Source organism: Mustela lutreola, chromosome 4 (assembly GCF_030435805.1).
Source record: "Mustela lutreola isolate mMusLut2 chromosome 4, mMusLut2.pri, whole genome shotgun sequence".
NCBI classification, from domain to species: domain Eukaryota; kingdom Metazoa; phylum Chordata; class Mammalia; order Carnivora; family Mustelidae; genus Mustela; species Mustela lutreola.
This window is the reverse complement of record NC_081293.1, coordinates 107,570,427-107,588,807: the sequence shown is the minus strand read 5'-3', so window position 1 is coordinate 107,588,807 and position 18,381 is coordinate 107,570,427. Positions and strand designations below refer to the sequence as shown.

The 18,381-nt window shown below is 59.4% G+C and overlaps 1 protein-coding gene and 1 long non-coding RNA gene across 3 annotated transcripts in view; one reads left to right on the top strand and one right to left on the bottom strand.

Annotated features, from left to right (window-relative positions):
• The window catches only part of TNS3 (tensin 3), a 201,825-nt gene extending 192,289 nt beyond the window's left edge, over nt 1-9,536 (bottom strand). For both annotated transcript variants that reach the window (XM_059170656.1, XM_059170657.1), the window contains exon 1: nt 9,415-9,536. The gene's annotated coding sequence lies outside the window, so the exon portion shown is untranslated. The remainder of the gene's footprint in view (nt 1-9,414) is intronic.
• Nucleotides 9,537-12,847: 3,311 nt separating this feature from the next.
• LOC131829172 (uncharacterized) lies at nt 12,848-15,319 on the top strand. Its single transcript, XR_009352757.1, has 2 exons — nt 12,848-13,112; nt 14,367-15,319. It is a non-coding gene; the product is annotated as an uncharacterized LOC131829172 (long non-coding RNA).
• Nucleotides 15,320-18,381: the final 3,062 nt, after the last annotated feature.

The following is an 18,381-nucleotide window of genomic DNA, read 5'->3' as shown; positions in this document are numbered from 1 at the left end:
GATTCTCCAGTCTGTCAGAGTAGCATCAACGGCCTTGCCTGAACATTAGTGGAATGAACTGCAGAGAGAACCTTCCAGAAAAAAGGAAGTGGTGGGCCTGGAAAACTTCCTGAAACCCTGAGGAAACGTGCGGGTACATCCCTCTCTCCCAGTGAGGAACCAGCTTCTAGAACATTCCCGTGTGGGCGTGGAAGCATGCCCTCAGTTTGTGACACACGTGGGATGGGCTATAGATACAGGGGCAGCCCAGCGGCTCGGGGACCAAGCGACCAGCCCAAGGGCACCCAGCCACGCCTGAAAGCTCTTATCTTACAGAGATGAAAGCAGCAGCCTTGGTTCTTGTCCTTGGAAGAGCTCAGATTTGAGCAGAGAGACTGCTGACCCCGGAGCGCGCAGGAAGGGCACAGAGGCTATGGGGGGGCGGTCCTCGGCCCAGCCCCTTCCCAGCTGTGTGTGGTGGCGGTAGGGGCTGAGCTGGAGAGAAAGTTGGGGAGGCTCCTCCCAAAGCTAAAGTAGCTGGAGAATAACAAAGAAGGAAATGACCGCAAGTCCCCAGGAGACCCCCTGCCCACACGGTAATCAGGGAGCGTCCTCAGTGCCCCCAACCCCTGAGTGATCAGCAACCCCACAGAGCAGCCCCGGGACGGTCCGCAATAGCAGGCCGGCTCCTGTTCTGCCGCCAAGTAAACACCAGTAGTGTCCAGCCAGGGCCTCCTCTGTGCTCAGCACAGGACAGGGACGTGAGGAAGTCCTCAAAGCCCATGGGCTAGGCACCAACCGAACACAGCAGAAACACCGGGCTCAGCAAACAGAAGGCAGGCAGGCAGCCCTGAAGCCAGTGCAGAGCAAACAAGAAAGCCCACCCTTGGCCAAAGTCTCTGACGTCCAACCGTCCGGTGACACAAACCCAGCTTGGCACCTAACCCCGGAAGCTGGGCCTGTCTCTGGGCTACAGAGCTGAGCTCAGCCCCGCAGGTCCCAGCCAGACAATGACCAAAAACACTGGTCCCAGAGCCTCAGGGGGCTGCAGCCAGCCAGAGCAAAGCTCTAGCGCCCCCCACCCTGCCGCTCCCAGATGTGCCCCCCACATGTGCTGAGCCAGGGACCAGTACAGACACAAGAGCCAAACCAACGTGTGCAAAAGCAGTGGGCTCTGCCCCAAGGACCCTGGGCCAGGAGGATGGCCCCGCCTGGGCACCACAGGCAGACCGCACATACCTCCTGGTGGGCTGTATGCAGATTCAGAAGGGCCTGCAGACCATCCCTCATCCCCCACCCCCTGCCCAGAGGAGGAGCTGCGGCTGCTGCCGGACGTGCTCATTGTCCCCAGAGGAAGTTCTGACAAACTGGCCCCCAGGGTGGCCAGGAGCCGGCTTGCACCTGCAGGGGAGGAGGAGGCGGGCGCACGGGCAGGGGTGCAAACAGTGGTCCCGGGACAGCACGGGGCGGGGGGGGGGGGGGTGTCAGCAACAGCTGACCTGCTGTGAAAGCGAACTGTGCCCTTCTAGGTGGCCTCTACCTTGGGCCTTCCTGTGTATGTGGGGTGGGGAGGGGTGAGGACAAGGGAGAGGGACTCTGTCTGTGCCCCAATCTCATGCTAACATCTCCTCCGGTTAAAATCGCAGCCTGGCAGGCGGGACACCAGGAGGGGCTCTGTGGGGCACACAGGGAGCCACAAGGGCTGCTCCAGAAAACAGGGCTTGGGCACTACCAATGTCTGCCCACACAGTCCCAAACATGCAGGGCGCCCAAAGGATGAGGCCACGCATCAGACCGTCCCTTAGGGCATGCCTGTCCAGTAGCGGGCCAGGACCCTGGTCCTGGGGCCCCCTTCCCCACAGCTCCTCCCGGTCCCCCAACCCAGAGACTTTCCTATGGGTTCTGCTGAGAAGTGCCCTCTGTCAGGGGCCTGTGTGCCTCCAGCTGCCTCTCCACCTGCCAGCACGGCAGCCCGGGACGCAGGCCCAGGTCCTATGCACAACTGCTTGGCCTATAGGTTCTCCTGCATGCTGAGGGTCCCCCCCACCATGCAGAAGGCCCAATCCCTGCCAGGTGCACAGTCCCCAGCCACCTCGCCCACCCTCCCTCCTGTGCGGCTGCACTGGCTCGGGGACATTCTGGGGCAGCTCCCCATCCACCCTAGAGCTCCCACAGGCCCCGGGAGGTCCTGGCACCGGCCGCAGACCCCCCCCCCCCCTCCACAGGTTAAACAGCATGAAGAGTGAAGGCTTTGACACCTGTCCTAGTTTTAACAAGTGGATGTAGCATCTGTGCCTTCTCATCCCCTCTGCCCTCCTCAACCCCTTCCCTTCCTCAGGGACACTCCAGGTGGTTCCTGCCCGCAGTCCCTACCCCCAGGGCTCCTTCCCCAGAATGCCCAGGATTTGAGTCCGACTCTGAGATCCAACTTCAAGCCCCTCTGAAAGAAGGTGCACAGACCCAGCCTTTAGAGGGCCCGTGCCGAGGTCAGAATCCTGCGTGGCCTCGGGGAAGCTTCTACCATCGGAGTCACCTGCAGCCTTTAGGAATGTCTCCCCCTCCGCATCCTCCAAACCTGACCAATGCTGCAAAGGCCTGCGTTGGAAAAGATGCTGATAAGTCTGGTCCAACTGCCCGGGGGGGAAAGGCACGAGGGCTGCTTGCTGGCATTCTTGACATGAGCCTCCGAACACGTTCTTGGAGGATAAAAATTAACCAGCGACCACTGGGCTGGGGCCCCTCGCTCCCATTGGTTGTGCGGCCGGGTCAGGAGGGCTGTCCCCCCAACCCCTTCCCCAGCACTGGACGCTCGTTGCCGCCAGACGGAGGCCAGGCCAGCGCAAGGCTCAGGTCCGCGTTCCCTCCAAAAAGCCGCGGAGGGAGCGCTGGGTAACAGCACTCAGAGACCCTAGGCTCTGGCACGCAGTCCCCAGACTGAACTATTTATCCAAATTAAAACCATTCTCCAGAAACAAAATCAGACCCTTTTAATTGAAAATAAAACCAAACAACCCTGAAGGCTCTATTTTTTTTTTTTTAAATGAAAGACATTCTTCCTGCCTTCTCATTCCATTAATCACAGAGTTTACACGATCTGTCAAAATAGCTCAGTAAGAAGCCTCCCTCTTCCTTTGCCTGCAGGCCTGGTTTTCAGCCTGTGCACGCGGCATTCCAAGATACCGGGTGGACACGGGGAGACCCCAGTGAGAACACGGGTTTCTGCACTGCAGTATATGGGGGGCCTTCCAAAAGCCTATGTCCCCTCCTGGGTGTACTCCCAAAAAGGGGGGAAAGCAGGGGTCAGAACAGATCTCCATGCACCCTTGTTGCCACCAAACTGCAGGAGTGGCACGCGTGTCCACCAACGGACGCACAAATCCCGGTCTGTCCATGCAGTGGAATGGTATGCAGCCTTCCAATGGGAGGGGCTTCTGACACCCGCCACAGGATGGATGCGCCGGGGGATGTGAGAGGAATAAGGCAGTCACGAAAAGGACAAAGACTGTGTGACCCTTCGGGGGGGCCCACACTCACTGGGCCAGAGAATCGGGGTGCTGGGGGCAGGGGAGGGGAGTGTTTCCTGGGGACCGACGTTTCCTTTCACAAGACGAAAAGGGATCCAGGGATGGACAGGGGCGTTGCCAGCACGACACGAATGTGCTCAGTACCACTCACCCCTCCACTTGAGAATGTTAAAATGGGAGGCGCTGTTCTATGCATTTTACCACCAAAAAAAAAAAAAAAAAAAAAAAAAAAAGTTTGTGTTCTTTGACCTCTGCACCAGGCTTGGAAGTCCTTCCAGGCACAAGACCAGCCAGGGAGTCCTGCTCAAGAACGTCTGCACACGGGTATATGCGGGGGGTGCGCAGCCGGAGCACAGACAGATGTCCTGTCCACTCCTGCATCTCCACGTGCAGGGCACCTGCTGCCGTCGACCCCCAACCCCCGAGTGCGAAGAAGCGGTTACAGGTGGGGATGCATTGTCACTGCCGCGTTGATGCTGAAATGCGGGGCCCAGGGTGACACGCGGGATCAGGGTGCCGTCAACCCAAACAGCACAGCCGGTATGGGCGCTGAGCCAGCCAAGAAACACTGCCTACGGGGCGGTGCTGTCGGAAGGACGGTTCTCCAAGTCCACAGCCAGGGGAGAGCCCGGGAAAATGGTTTTGTAGGAAAAGACTCAAAAATCAGCTTAAGCAGCTCAGACCTCCATTACCCAGGAAGCTTCTCCTACCCCCAGTAGCATAGATGACAAGGGTCCCCCTCCCCCGGCAGGCCAAGGGCCTCACTCAGTTCCCCCCAGTGGAGACAAGCACAGATCTCCCCCTACCCCCGCCCACCATCCACCGCCCACAGGGCACTTCAGATCTTCTAGCGGTGAACTGGAAACACACCTGTCGGGATCCTCAGGATGTAGGTGCCCCACCGCCTCCTCCGGTTATCACAGGACTCCCCCCCCCACCCCCTGCGGGATCAGATAGCGAGTCCAGGAATGAGGAAGTGCCGTTCCAGCAGGAGCTGCTGGAGCTAGGGACATTCAGTGGGACCAGAGTCAGCAGTGGCCAGCAAGGGACAGCCCATGGGACCTGCCGGTGTGAGTCCCGCGAGGGGCATCGAGGCCCCAGGCTGCAGGTGGGGACACCCCAAGGACACTCATGGCGACAGAGGGCGTCTTTACCCGAAGCCTGTGGCCGGCAGAACCCACTCTTTCCCCCAGCACACTGCCTGAACCCCGCCTTTGATCTGCGTCCAAAATCACCAGTAGGAGGGAGGGAGCCTCAGGAAAGCCCTGAGAGGTGATGAATTAGGAGGGAGGACGGCCAGGACCGAGTCAATGGAGCCCTTTTGTTCCCGGAGCCTGTGCTGCGGCTCCAGCTCCGGCCCCAGCTCCGGCCCCAGCTCCGGCCCCAGCTCCGGCCCCAGCTCCGGCCCCAGCTCCGGGAGTAATGTGCACAGAAGGCAGACGCCCAGCTAATGGCCTGGCCGGGCCCCAGGGTGCCTCTATCGATGGCCAGATGTGGGCCAACCCCTCCACAAGATCCCTCCCCCACCAGCTCCAGATGAGTGGCATGGCACTGCTGCTGTGGGCCGTGGTGGGAGCGTGGTCCGGACTCCAGCCAGCCTCTCCTGCAAAGAGCAAAGCAGCCACAGGCCAGCACAGGCCCCTGGGCCGCACCCCTCGAGCTCTTGCCTGCTGCCCTGGCTCAGAGCTGCTCTGCTCGGGTCTTCCAAACCTCAGGGAGTGGTTTCACCACTGGCGGCCAGTTTCAGAAAGTCTGCACTGAAATGCCACTGGGGCACACCGGCTGCTACCTCTGGGCACAGCGAGGGTCGCTGAGACCCTCAGCCGCCGGGATGGTGCCCTCGGGCGCAGCGTGGAGGATGCCCGCGGGCACAGCCCGGCTCCGAGGGCACCAGCTGCTCCCTGCTCGGGAGCTGGAACAGGGTCCCACAGACAGACGTCCCTTAAAGCTGAAGAACAAAGCCAGAGCTGCGACGGGTACGGGGAGGGTCATCATCTCTCCAGAGCAGAGGAAGAGGAAGGCAGGAGCCCCCCCCAACCTTGCCACAATGAGAGTCCAGGGAGGAAGGAAGAGAGAATCAGAGAGAGACACAGGCTCCCTGTCCGAGGAAGCAGCTGCGCAGGGAGCCCTGCCAGCTGGGGACACCTCGCCGGCCCCTCACGGGGAGCAATGGGGACCCCTGGTCTTGGGAAGGAGTCCCAGTTTTGCAGCCGGGCCTGGGTTCCAATCTGAGACGCCCCCCAGTGCCATGCCACGCCATCCACTCACGGGCTCTGGCCCCAATGGCCAATGCGGGGCAGACTCCGATCGCAGACGCACCACCCCCAGGACACTGGCGAGCTAGTCAAGCTCCCTGAGTCTCAGGGCCCTATTCTGGAAAATTCGGACAAAACCCATGCCACTCAAGGCTGGGCGAAGATCAGATCCTGCCCGGCAAACGCCACCCCCGTCGGCAAGCACTGCTGTACCTTCAGAAGAAAGCCTTGGGCTCACAAGGTCACAACCCTGGCACAGGGGGACACTCGCAGAGGGGGGGCGCCCAGGCTTCCTGCCCTGCCCAGGAATGCCTTGGAAAGGCTTCTCTCCCCAGAGCTGGTGGCCTCGAGGGGCTCCTCCCTTCCTTGATCAGAGAATGCTTCCCTGGAGGGAATTTTCCTGCTTACTGACCAAGACTTCTTGAACGTAAATTTGTCATTAACTTAGCCCACCTGGGACAAAATCCATGAATTCCAGATCGCCGCCTTCTATTTTTTCTAAATTCACATAACTCTTTTAAAATATGTGGGGGTCATTGCTGATGACCCTCATCCCCTCCGTGACACAGGCAGGCACTGTGATGGCTTCTAAGGCTGGCCCCAGGTGGCGGTCGTCCTGCCTTCCTTGGCCTCCTCCTTCCCATCCAGCAGAGGCAGCCCCACCCCCGGGGGGGTGGCCTTTGGGGGGGGGGGGTTCCAGAACACCCTGCAGGGCTGCACCAGCGCCAGACATACAGACCCAGAAGTCCCCAAGCGCACAAGGAGAGGGACAGTGTGACATGCCTGCAGGAGGGCCCACCTACACGGTCCCCATAGGCAGGGGCCCACAGGAAGTCCCAGAAACCCAGAGATTCATGTTTCCTGCGTTTCTAGGAAAGGAACAGACATGGAGATGTAACGGGTCCTGGCCTGAACAGTTGTGGGGGGCAGTGACCCCGCGGCGAGTGACCCGGCCATTAGTTCTAAGGACTCAACGCAGTAGAACAGATTCATAACATTTCTGGAACCTAAAAGAAGCCAAGTCCCGCTCAGCTATACTTTGATGGAAGCGACCTTGAATGCGTGGGCGTTCTCAGGAGGAGGGGCACTGTGATAACAATGCCTTTGTGCAGCGGGTTGGCTTTCCGTGCCAGCTTCATGTGGGCGCGCCTGGGAAGATCACCCGTGGCACACACACCCCACACCCCGCTGGGCCCGGAGGGTTTCAGAAAGACCTCTGCCAGAGCAGCCAAACAGTGCGGAGGTCAGAGGACTTTCCAGAGACAGTGACGGCTGCCCACGCTGTCGCTTCCTGCCGGGAACCAAGGGCAGCTCTGACCTCACCAGACACCCGCTGAACTAACCCACTCACAAGGACTGCTGTTCCCAGATCCACAGAGACAACCGCAGCGGTCTCCAGGCGCACAGGCTGGCTCTTGGGCAGTCCAGGATCTGTGTACCTTGCAGAGGGGGTGGGGAGTGGCAGGCATGCACCTCACCCCTGCTCCCACTGCCAGAAGCAGACCCTCAGGCCCAGCCATGAAACAGGGCCTCTCCGGTGGCTGGGAGCCACCCTAAGGAAGCCTCCTACCGAGAGAGCCATGGCCCCACTGGGTGGTGGGCACACGAGGGTAACAGTGCTGGTGGTGGCTGGGGGATTCTGCCCTGCGCCTCCCCCATCAGGAGCTTATGGGGCGGGGAGGGTGTTGTGAGGGAACAGAGGCTTCTCCCCAACATCAGGATGGTTTATGCCTGGCGGATCCTAGAGAAGGAGCAGGAGAGGCGGGCCACTAGCCAGAGGTTTGATCCAGACCCCTACCTGACAATGTAGTCATCTGTAAAATGGGCCAGCCTGCGGGTCCAAAACCGTCCCTTCTGGGGCTCTCTCCCCTCACTTTTCTTGACTTTTCGCCTTCTTCTCAGGCTTTTTCATTTTTTTTAATCCCCACCCCCATCAGGAGCCACATCCTGCTGCAGGGACGTATTTGAGCATGTGACCTTCAGCTCCCCGGGTCCCCTTTGCAAGGGGCTCTATTTGAAACCATTAGGTGCCAATGCTACACTTTGTAAACATAGTTTGCATCCAGGAGCACACAGTTCCTGGCGCGCCTACTTCTCTTTCTGCCTCCCCAGAGCTTTGCGAAGCATCCACCTGCCCATCTGCCGCCGCTGCCAGCTTTGCTGCTGGGCTGAGGAATCTGCTGTGAGAATAGCCACCCACTCCTCCAGGCAGCAGGAAGCCCGGGGCTGCACCACCCATTTCATCAGCTTGGACAAGACACCTAGCCTTTTCTTTGCCTCTTTTTGCACACCCTTAAAATGGGGCCATAATCGCAGCTTCCTGTGGGGAGGCAAAATGAACTCAGGCAAGGCCATCAGCACACACGCTGGAGATGTGCGCCTGATGCTTTGTCTCTGAGCTCACCCTTCCTCTGCAAGATTGCAAAGTAAGTTACTATTACTTTGAGGTCAGGAGTCTGGCCTCCTGCCGGTTCCCAGGCAGCTCCTGGTGCACAAAGGTCCCCTCTTTCCCTGCAGCCCAGCCCTGCTCCCTCCACCCTCCAGCTGCAGACTCCAGGGGGGCCCCTCCTTGGCCCCTCCAGGCCTCTCCACAGAAAGGCCTTTCTAATACTTGTTGATTGATTTGCAAATATAACCTTGCAGGCCCTAAAGAGGGGAGAATCACAGGACGAAAACCTCTTTCAAAGAGCCAAGAAGTGGAGCACTTCAAAGACTCAAAGACAGCAATGGGCCACAGCAAACCCACCAGAATGTCAAAACGGGGGTCCTGAAGGCCGGACATCAGGCAATGAGATAATTAATGCAATATTAACATTAATGCAATGAATGCAATGAAAACTCGCCCTGCTATTTTCAGTATATGTTTCAAGTCTTGGAGGCCCATGCGTCCATATCACAGGGAGTGAAAACCCCCAGAAAGTCCAAGTGTGTGAAGGGCTGGGACCCCGTCCGGGGTGGGCGCTTTTCCATAAGCAGGCAGTGACCACCCTCAGCAGTGCTCTCTCTTGTCCCCACGTTCGGGGGCACTGGTATTAACCACGATGGACAGTGGGGGTCACCGTCTGGCGCTGTCTTAAGAATCCAGTCCCTTCCCGCCACACACAGATCTTCCTATCACTTTAGGCAAAGCCCCCAGCGCCCTTGTCAGCCGGCGGAGCCCACCCGCACGCAGACCCCCCCCCCCCCCGCGCCCCGGGACCCTCCCCCCTGCGGCTTGTCAGCGACCGGGCGGCGGACCGGGGGGACACGTGCCACAGGTGGCGCGGGGCTCCGGCGACCCCGCGCGGTTTCTGCTCCTTCGGAAGGAGCGAGCCCCCCCCTCCACACCGCCCCGCGCCTCCCGCCCAGCCCGGGGACCGGGACGGAGCCTGCTGGCTGAGAGCGGGAGAGGGCCCCGAGCTCGGCTCTCCGCCCTGCAAGTCTCGGGACGGGTCCCAGAGAGCGAAGTCCTCCGGGCGCTGCCGCGCAGTGCCGCTCCAGCCGCGCCCCCGGACCCGGAGCCGGACCCGGACGCGGACCCCGGATCCGCGCCGCCAGCCCCGTCCCCGGACCCCAAGCCAGCTCGCTCTCGCGCGCTCCCCGAGCCCCTCCCCGCGCCCAGCGCGCATTCGCCGGCGCCGGCCCGAAACAAAGCGGGCGGCGGCGCGGCCCGGTACCTGGGCGAGCGGCGGGTCCCGCGGGCGATGGCCGCAGCAGGCCGGGCGCCGAGCAGCGCAGCTGCGCGCGGGCGGGCCGTCCTCTTGGCTCGCCGCCGCGCCCGCCGCAGGGCCCCCTCGAGGCGGAGCGGGCAATCGCCGCCGCCGCGCCCGGCCGCCGGTCACCTGGCCTCAGCGCCCAGCCCTGTGGGCGCAGGGCGGACCCGCCCCCGCGCGCCCCCGTGCGCCCCTGCGCCCCGGGACCTCCCCGCCAGGCTCCGCGGGACCGCCAAATGGTGGCCCACCCGGGGGTCCCTGCTTCGAGAGTTCACGCGCCGCAGGTGGGGGGCGGGGGGAGGCTGGAGTCCTGACCCCTGCAAAACCGGTTGTTCCTTCCTTCACACATTCCTTCCTTCCGCGCTGCAATTACTACTGTGCCCGCGGGAACCCAGGCCTCCCTGCCCGCGGGTAGCTCACTCTCTAGCAGGGTTCTGCAGACGTAAAGCAACGGGGCCATGGGGGTCAAGGCCCAAAATGCTTAAGAAGTGCCTGGAAGGGAGGGACTCGACGGGGAGGACTTCACAAGTCACATGACTTCTTAAAATGAGCCCGGAGAAACAAGTAGGACTGTCTGGCCAGAAGCATTCGGGAGAGCAGGTCCCAGTCCAGAGGGATACTCAGGCAGAGTAATTCCAGCATCCCCCAAGACAAACATCCCCTCAGTCAGTCTCTCAGCCTCTATTTACCCATTAGTGAAATCCGGGAAATGGGCAGCACCCTCCAAAGATGCCCTTAGAAAATGCACAGCCCTCTGCAGATTTCAAGTGCTGCCCCTCACAGGCAAAAGAACAGTGTCAACAAGAGCTTATCCTGAGGCCCGTGAGTGCGTGGAAAGCCCCTGGCACAGGGAAAGCACATGTGAGAAGACACCCACCCTACAACCTGCAGAAGAAGGCCAGGGGTTGTACCCGCCTCGGGGACCAAATTGTCTTAGAATCCCACCTGGAGAGGCCTGTGCACGTCTTAAGGTGCTGTTACCAAGAACAGCCCCTGATCGGAGCTGGACACCCAACGCTACCCGGGCCCTCGGGGTCCAGCCGTGCCTATCCTGGCTTGCGGGGACCTTCCTCGGTTCTTCACGGAGAGCAGAGGCTGAACCTCACTCCTGTTCCCTCCTACCCTGCAACGCCTCTTGGAAAGGCCAATAACCCCTGCCTTGCTCTAGAGGGTAGCATGATTTCTCAAGAGGTCAAAACTCGTGACTCTCATCCTCAGGCGGCAGAGGGTCCCGTGAAAGGAGCCTCAGCAGAAGAGGGGAGGAGTGAGGAGGTCGCAGGCCGCGGACCCCTAAATGGGGCTGAGGCTGATGTTATCACCCATAGGGAAAGAAGCTGAAATTGTAGCTAACCTGACCAAGGTCACCCAGCTGTTCAGCAAGAGAACGTGACAAAGATCCAGAACCATCAGGCCGACAAACTCCTCTTAGCTCTCTTCCATACTGCCTTGTTCTGCCCATCCAGCTGTTCCGGCTGTGCCGACTCGTCTCTTCGCTGGAACATCCCAGAGCCGACCATCTCTGCCCATCCTGTGTCTCAGGCTTTGTCACAGTGTCCAGGTCCCTGCTGGCTGAACGACTAGATGAACTTGAACTTCTGAAGGTACCAGGACATCTACGTGTGGGGACAAGGCCAATAAGCTTGCCCGAGATCACGCAGCTGGGAAGTGGGGGGTCCTCGCCCCTGTGGGGCAGCCTCTCCTAAAATCTCTGTCCTCAACTTTCTCTCCCTCAAAGCCAATCAGTTCCCCCCACCCCACCCCACTGTCCCTTGCCAGCTAGGTGTCCCTTGCCTCTGGGACTGTGGACACGAGGAGGCCTATTGAGACAGTGTCTGTCTTCATATATCCCACCCACAGAGCCCCGAGAAGGGAGGAGGCACACTGGACCTCGTGTTCTCGTGCTATTTTGCCTTAGCCTGAGCAGCTGGCTCCCAGATTCACCGAAATGCAGATGCCCACACCTGCCCACACCTGCCCGCCCCTGGCCAGAGACTGGTACAGGGTGGGGCGGGTTTCCCAAATCCAGGAGCTCTCACTTCCCAGCCCACAACGTGGACTCTCCAAGAACCTGAACAACAACAGGGCACGCTGCAATCATCTGAAAAAGGGACACACATTTTTTCCATCCTTACCCATCCAAAAATATCTCAAATCTGAAAACAAAAGTCAGAGCAGTTTAGCTGAGGTCAAGCAGGCTGACACCAAATCCGCCGCTCCCTCCCCAGCACTGCAGACAGGGCAGGCATGGGTCTGGGTTGGGGCTCGGCCCCGTCTCCACTGCCCAGAGCCCCTCTTGTTCCTTCCCACTGGAATTCTGAAAGAACTTTCTGGAACTTTGTCATTGACATGAAGATGGTCTTGGCCACGGCCGCAGTCTGACAGTCCAGTACGCCTGGGTCAAAGACAGCATGTGGGCAATGATGTGGATAATTTTCTGTTTTCCTTGCACTGAAAAGTAACATTTTCTAGGGAGCCGCTGGAAGGGGCAGCCGGAAGCAGGACACGGGATGCAAGGCCCCGGCTCATGGCGCTGGGAGGCTGCAGCGGGTCCACAAGCTGGTGCGGTGCATTTAGGTACGGTGCTCCTCCAGAGCTCACAGGGACATGGCCCCCTTCCCTCCCTATGCTTCTCTCCCCCGGCACACAAGTCCACAGGCACAACCCAGCACCTCGCCTTTTCCATTCCCCAGAAGCTTTCCCTAAACCCGTGGAATCTCAGTACTATCTCTGCTAAAATGCACACACACCATCTTCTGCAGCTATGGCCCTGGGGCCTCCCCACCTGTGCCCTGCTGGGGCCATGGACATAGGCTCTGAGACAGATCTGAGCAGGTTCGTATGCCAGGGGAGAGACGGAGGCAGGCAAAGAGGGTGCCGGTGCTGTGGGAGCTGTCCTGGAGCACATGGGTCAGTCTTGGGCATGGGCCACTGCTGAAAGGCCACCCTTTGTCTCTGAGGTCGTCCCCAAAGGAGGTGGATGGCTCAGGGCCAACTCCCAGCAGCCCTGCCAGCAAGTGTTCATTGAAGGAATCTGGACCATTACAGGGACCTCGAGGTCCCACGGGGCTGCTTTGTCCTTCGAGCAGCCTGCCCAGAGAACCCAGCTGGGCTCCATCCTGCGGGCCGCTGGGGCTGCTCTCTCTCCTGATGGTCCCGCACCCCACCCCACCCCAGGCAACACTCAGAGCAGGAGCCCAGGAGACTGGAGGCAAAGAGCGGGAAAACGAACGCCACGCAGAGTGGGAAGAAAGTCGCTGCAGGGCGGACCGGCTCGGGAATTCTGGGGCCCATCCCTGAAGCCCTGACAGTCCAGCATTCTGTTCCTGCAGCCAAAACCATTCCTAAGAGGACCAGGGCCTTCCAGAGAGGTCTGAGCCCAGGGGTGATGTCTGGAGGCGCCTGAAGGGGCGGGGTCAGGAGCGTGTGGGCGTGGCCTCCCCCACCCCTCGTGTCAAGCACTAGTGCCTCTTCCTCCTGCCCAGCCCTTCCCGGAAATGCGCAGCCCTAGTCCTGAGCCCAGGGTCCTGAGCTCCCGGTCCAGCCTCCGCACTGATGGAGACCCACAGCGGCCCTCGCTGCTCCCGCCTGCCTTCCGCCCAGCTCCGTCTCGGGCTCCCCAGTGCTGAGCGGGGCGCAGGAGCCTCCGCGAGCCTTTGGCGAGGGTATGTGTGTTGAATACGCGGGTGATCCTGGAAGAACGAACCGGTCTGAGGGGCCCGGGTGTCCAGGAGGGCGGATCGTGCTGGGCATGGAGCCTGTTTGAGATTCTCTCCCTCGTCCTCTGCCTCCCGCCCCCACCCCGGCCTCTCTCTCTCTCTCTCTCTCTCTCTCTCTCTCTCTCTTAAATAAATAAATAATAAACCGGCCCTGAAGAAGACCTGGGAGGAGTAACCTGAGCAGTAACAATGAGCAGACCCAGCCCCGGAGCCCCAAGCTAAGGGCTGATCGCACTCCCCACTGGGAGGAGGGGGGGAGGGTTCTGGGAGAGAGGGCGGGTTCTGGGGTCTGGGTCCCCGCAGGAAACCCATGAGTGGACCCCAGAGCCCCACTAGTGCCAGGGAATGAAAGGCTTGAGGCAGTGAAAGGGACCCGGCCCCCAACTCCCCAACCCCACAGAACTCTTGCTGGCTAAACCTGGAGCCATCTGAGCAAAAAAACAAACACAGTTTGGGGCTATCGTTCAAATATGGATATAAACGCGCATGAGTCCATACTGATGGACTGACTGGCTGAATGAGTGCGTCAGAATAGGGCGGATCCTCCTCAGAGAAGATTTCCAAACAGCCTATGTGGCTAGCTCCCCACCAAGGAGACGGGGAGATGGGGCTCCCTCCCTACCCCCGAGCCTGGGGGCCAGGGTCCACAGTGACTGTGAGCCGTGCTGAGAGCAGGTGCCCTCGACCTGAGGTGGTGGGGATGATGCTCGGCCTCTGTGTCTCCCTCCCAGCTCACCCTGAACCCCAGCCTACCCTAGAGGAAACACCAGACAATCCCAGCTGAGGGGCTAGCGGACTACAAAACACTGACCAGCGCTCGTCCACACTGTCAAAGTCATCAAAAGCCAAGTGTGAGATCCTCTCAGGAGGATCCCAAGGAGACACAAGGCCTAAATGTCTGCTGGTGTCCTGGGCGGGGTGCTGGGACAGAGAAAGGACGGAGGGCTCCCATGAGCGAACCCCGAATACACTGTGGGCTTTAGAGGAGCGTGAGGTCCCAGCCCTGGCACCTGAGCCATGACAATGTGACCGTGTAAGGCAGGGTGGCCTTCGGAGAATGATGCGGGGAGTGGGTATCTTTCCTGGGGCTCTGCACGGTCCTTGCCACGTTTCTATACCTCTAAAGCGATTCTCAAACGAAAAGTTTATTTTTTTTAAAAATGCCATCAGACCTAGAAAGAGAAAACGCTTCCCTTACAGAAGTGAGCACCGCCGTGCGTCCCCGGCCACAGATGACCAAGAATGAGATGTCACCGTGGACTGCCCCTCCGCGTCCTGGAGAGAACCAAGCACCCTCAAACTTCTGTGAACCTTCGGCTACAAAACACGTGGTTCCCTTGCTCGGGGAGCTTGTGTCGACCTGAGGTTGTGGACGTGTGGAGTTCCTTCCCTCTGTCTCCCCCTCACATCTGTGTCCTTCTTAAATGTCGTCTTTTTTAGTGAAGCATGGATTTATTTCCAGAAAGATGAAATTTCTGGGATAAAGTATGTGTCTGATTCCACGTCTCTGCCCCATGTGTCATGGTGTCTCTCCAGCTGAGCAGGAACAATGGGCACTGTGGGGGGCATAGGGTGCCAGGAAGGACATGACTGTTTCTAAAACATATATGTCTCTACTGAAGATAATGTGAATATTTAAGGAAAATTTAAAGCATCAATAACACCTGGCCTTCATCTTAAGGACATCAGACATAGTAAACCATTTACGTGGTACATCACATGTTCCAAAACTGGACCGATGGACTTCGTGAACAGTGCTTTACAACAAAAACTGTGACATACTTAATTTCAAACAAAGGTATTACCATCCTCTTCCTCTATTCTGTGTGTGATCTACTTGGCAAACCCACTAGGTTCCTGACATGAGTACCAGTCCCTGATGCTCCGACTGCTTTTTCCACATTCTGCACCGAATTCAACAGCACCATGGGGGGAGCAGGACACAGATTATGATGCAGATCCAAGATAAGCAGTGATTCCTGGGGTGCCTGAGGGGCTCAGCCGGTTAAGAGTCTGTCTGCTGTCTGTCTTCCGCTCAGGTCATGATGTCAGGGTCCTGGGGTCGAGTCTCTTCCCTCTCTGCCCCTCCCCCCTCTCATGCACAGGCACTCTGTATCTCTCAAATAAATAAATAAAATCTTAAAAGAAAAAAACGGGGACATCTGGGTGGCTCAGTTGTTAAGCGCCTGCCTTCGGCTCAGGTCATGATCTCAGGATTCTGGGATCGAGCCCCGCACTGGGCTCCCTGCTCAGTGGGATGCCTGCTTCTCCCTCTCCCATTCCCCCTGCTTATGTTCCCTCTCTCTCTATCAAATAAATAAATAAGTCTTAAAAAAATAAAGATAAGCAGTTATTCCTGCACGGAGCTGTGGTCAGGGGCCCCCAGAAGACCCAGGAGTCTCCCCCGCAGATCCTGGGCAGGGAGTGCTGACCGGGGGCAGCCTCGGGACTGTAGAGGCTCTGACGACTGCCGCAACCAAGCCGGGGACTGCAGAGAATGGAACTTTGCTGAGGTCAGCTCCCAACCGTGGCTGACAAACCAACGGCCAGGCCAAGCGTGCATCTCTTGACCACAGTCCCTATGGACCACCCAGACAGCAGAATGTCCCCACCAAATCATGCAAGAATGAAGCTGTCGGGGGCAGAGGCCCAGGGAGGTGAACAGGAAGAGCCCTTCCTTGGAGACCCATGGACAGGTCCCCATGCACACAGCCCCCCACTGCAGGGCCTGAGACAGAATCCCAGCTGGAGGGGAAACTTCAGTGGGGAGAGTGCGTTCCTGCTCACCGCATGGTGCTGTCGAATTCGGTGCTGGAAGGGCAGCTCTCGTGTTGTGGGGCCTTCCCCGCACCCTCAGTCGCACGCTCCTTCAGCTGTGCTGAACTGTGACCCCCCCAGATTCATATGTTGGAGCCCTAACTCTCAGGCCAGGACTCAGAACGGGACTCAGAACGGACTCAGTCTCAGAACGGACTTAGTCTCAGAAAAGGACTGTACTTGGAGAGGGGTCTTGAAGAGGTGATGGAGGTAAAACGAGGTCCCTAGGGCGGGTTCTACTCCAGGACACTGGGGTGCTCATCAGAGGAAGACGTCAGAATGCAGACGCACACGGAGGGACGACCCTGTGAGGACACGGGGAGGAGTCGGTGCCCGCATGGCCAGGAGAAGTCTTGGGGGGTGGGGGACCGGCCCTGCCACGCCTGGATCTGAGGCGTCCAGCCTCCAGCCCCAGAGGAGAGCAGATGTTGTTTAAGGTGCCATGGTCTTCACCATGGGAGCCCACACACAATAGGACAGAAGCCCCTGCTGCTGGCTTAGAGCACAACCCGAGATCACAGGTGCATGCGTTCCCTCCCTCATTCATTCATTCATTCATTCATACATTCATGCATCCAGCAAAGGTTCACAGAACACCTGTTCGGGAAGATGTTGTTAGGTGCTTTGCTTAACATGGTTCCAGCAGACCTTCTGGCCACACGCGTATCTGCCAGGTCCTGTGTTGTACAAACATTTCCTGAGCCCTCAGCCGGTGTGAGCCCTCGCCTCTAGGATCGCCGCAGGGTCCATGCCGTGCCAGGCAGATCTCAAGATTCCAGAATGTTCCAGGCGGCAAAGTCCCCAGCTTCCACCTTCCATGCCAGGATGTCCCCTTCACCATCCCTGACGCTCGCCAGGCTCAGCTTGAAGGCTTCCAACACAGGGGAGCTCCAGGCTTGGAAGTATCAGCCCCTTCTCCCAGGGAGTGAGGAGCATCTCAGGCTGGCTGGTAGGAGGGCCTTCTCGGGAAGCCCTGACGGTGTGAAGATGTGCCCTAGGCCAGGAGTGGGCAGGGTGAGTACTCCTGGGGGAAGAAGAAGGAACAGAGGTAGGCGCACAGTGAGGTCCAGGAGCAGCCTGGGGTGGGGGCAGCCAAGGAGATGGCCCCGAGTGGAGGGGACAGCTGGAGGGTCCCTGCCTGGGGCAGGAGAGAAGGCAGAGACCCAACGCTAAGCATGGGCCCTTCCAGTTCCCGGGGAGAACCCAGTGAGAATCTCAACCGACCTGCACCCTGCCACCTCCGCCAGCCTGGGGTCCTGTCTGTGACACAGGGCCCTGTCAACTGCAGCCCCGAGTCTCACTGGCCCACTGGTGGCTTCCCTGTGGCCCTCTGCTCTGGGCCTGACAGGTAACTGGGCCAGCTGCTGCGGTTGGCCTGGGCGGCCCTGGAGCGTGGCAGAACGTGGAGCTCAGTGCCAGGAACCCTGGTTGGGGGGCGTGTCGGGGAACCCAGGTCTGACAACCATTCCAGGGGAAGCCCCCCACCCCACCCCCGCCACAGGCTCCGGCCGTCAGGGAGAGGACCCGCGAGGGCCAGCCCATCCTCCTCTTCCTGTTTCTAGCCGGCAGCATTGGCCTTCGTGGTTTTGCTGGGAACCATTATGAATTACAGAAGGAATCGCTCGGTGTTTTACGTTCGCTCAGTGGCTCTCCACAGAGAGGGAAGCCCACCCAGCAGGCCTGCCCAGGAGGAGGCTCTGTGGCCATATTCCCAGGTCAGCATCCGGCTGGCTCCCAAACTCAGCCGGGGACCCTCCTGGCACAGCCCGGGTTGGGGTTGGGAGTAATTAGCTGTTGGAATCTGAGAGCAGAAAGGGGGCACCAGGGAGAAGACAGGCCAGGCGTAGGGGGTGCGGGGAGCGGCGTCTGTGAGCTCCCCCCTTACCCTTCCTCCTCCTCCGTTCCCCCAGGCAACAGGGGCCAGGAATTATTTATCAAATGGTACTAGTTTACAGAGGGTTAGTCAATGGAAGATTCTTTCTAAACAGACTCCTTTGAAAATGTAACATATAATTTATTTATAAAAACCACACACACCGGGTCTCAGGCATTCATCTGTTGCTCGCAGCGAGGGCCAGGCGCACCCTTGGCTGAACGCAGGGCACCCTGCAGGAGTGAGCTCGGGCGCAGCTGCCCCTCACACTTGCCTGACCTCAGACAGGAGCCCCAGCCTTGTTTTTCATTCTGAAAAACTTCAGAGCGTCCCTGTGCTGCACCCGTGAGCACAACCATGAGACGGACAGAGGGCAACTGATCCGGGTCTTCCTGCAGGCTGGTGTGGGGGGGGGGGTGCTGCACCCACCCCCCGAGTGGCAGGAGTTCACACTCGGGGGCGGGGGGTTCCCCTCCGTCTTCTCCACAGGGGAGCAACCTGGGAACACAGCCGGCAGTAATCTGG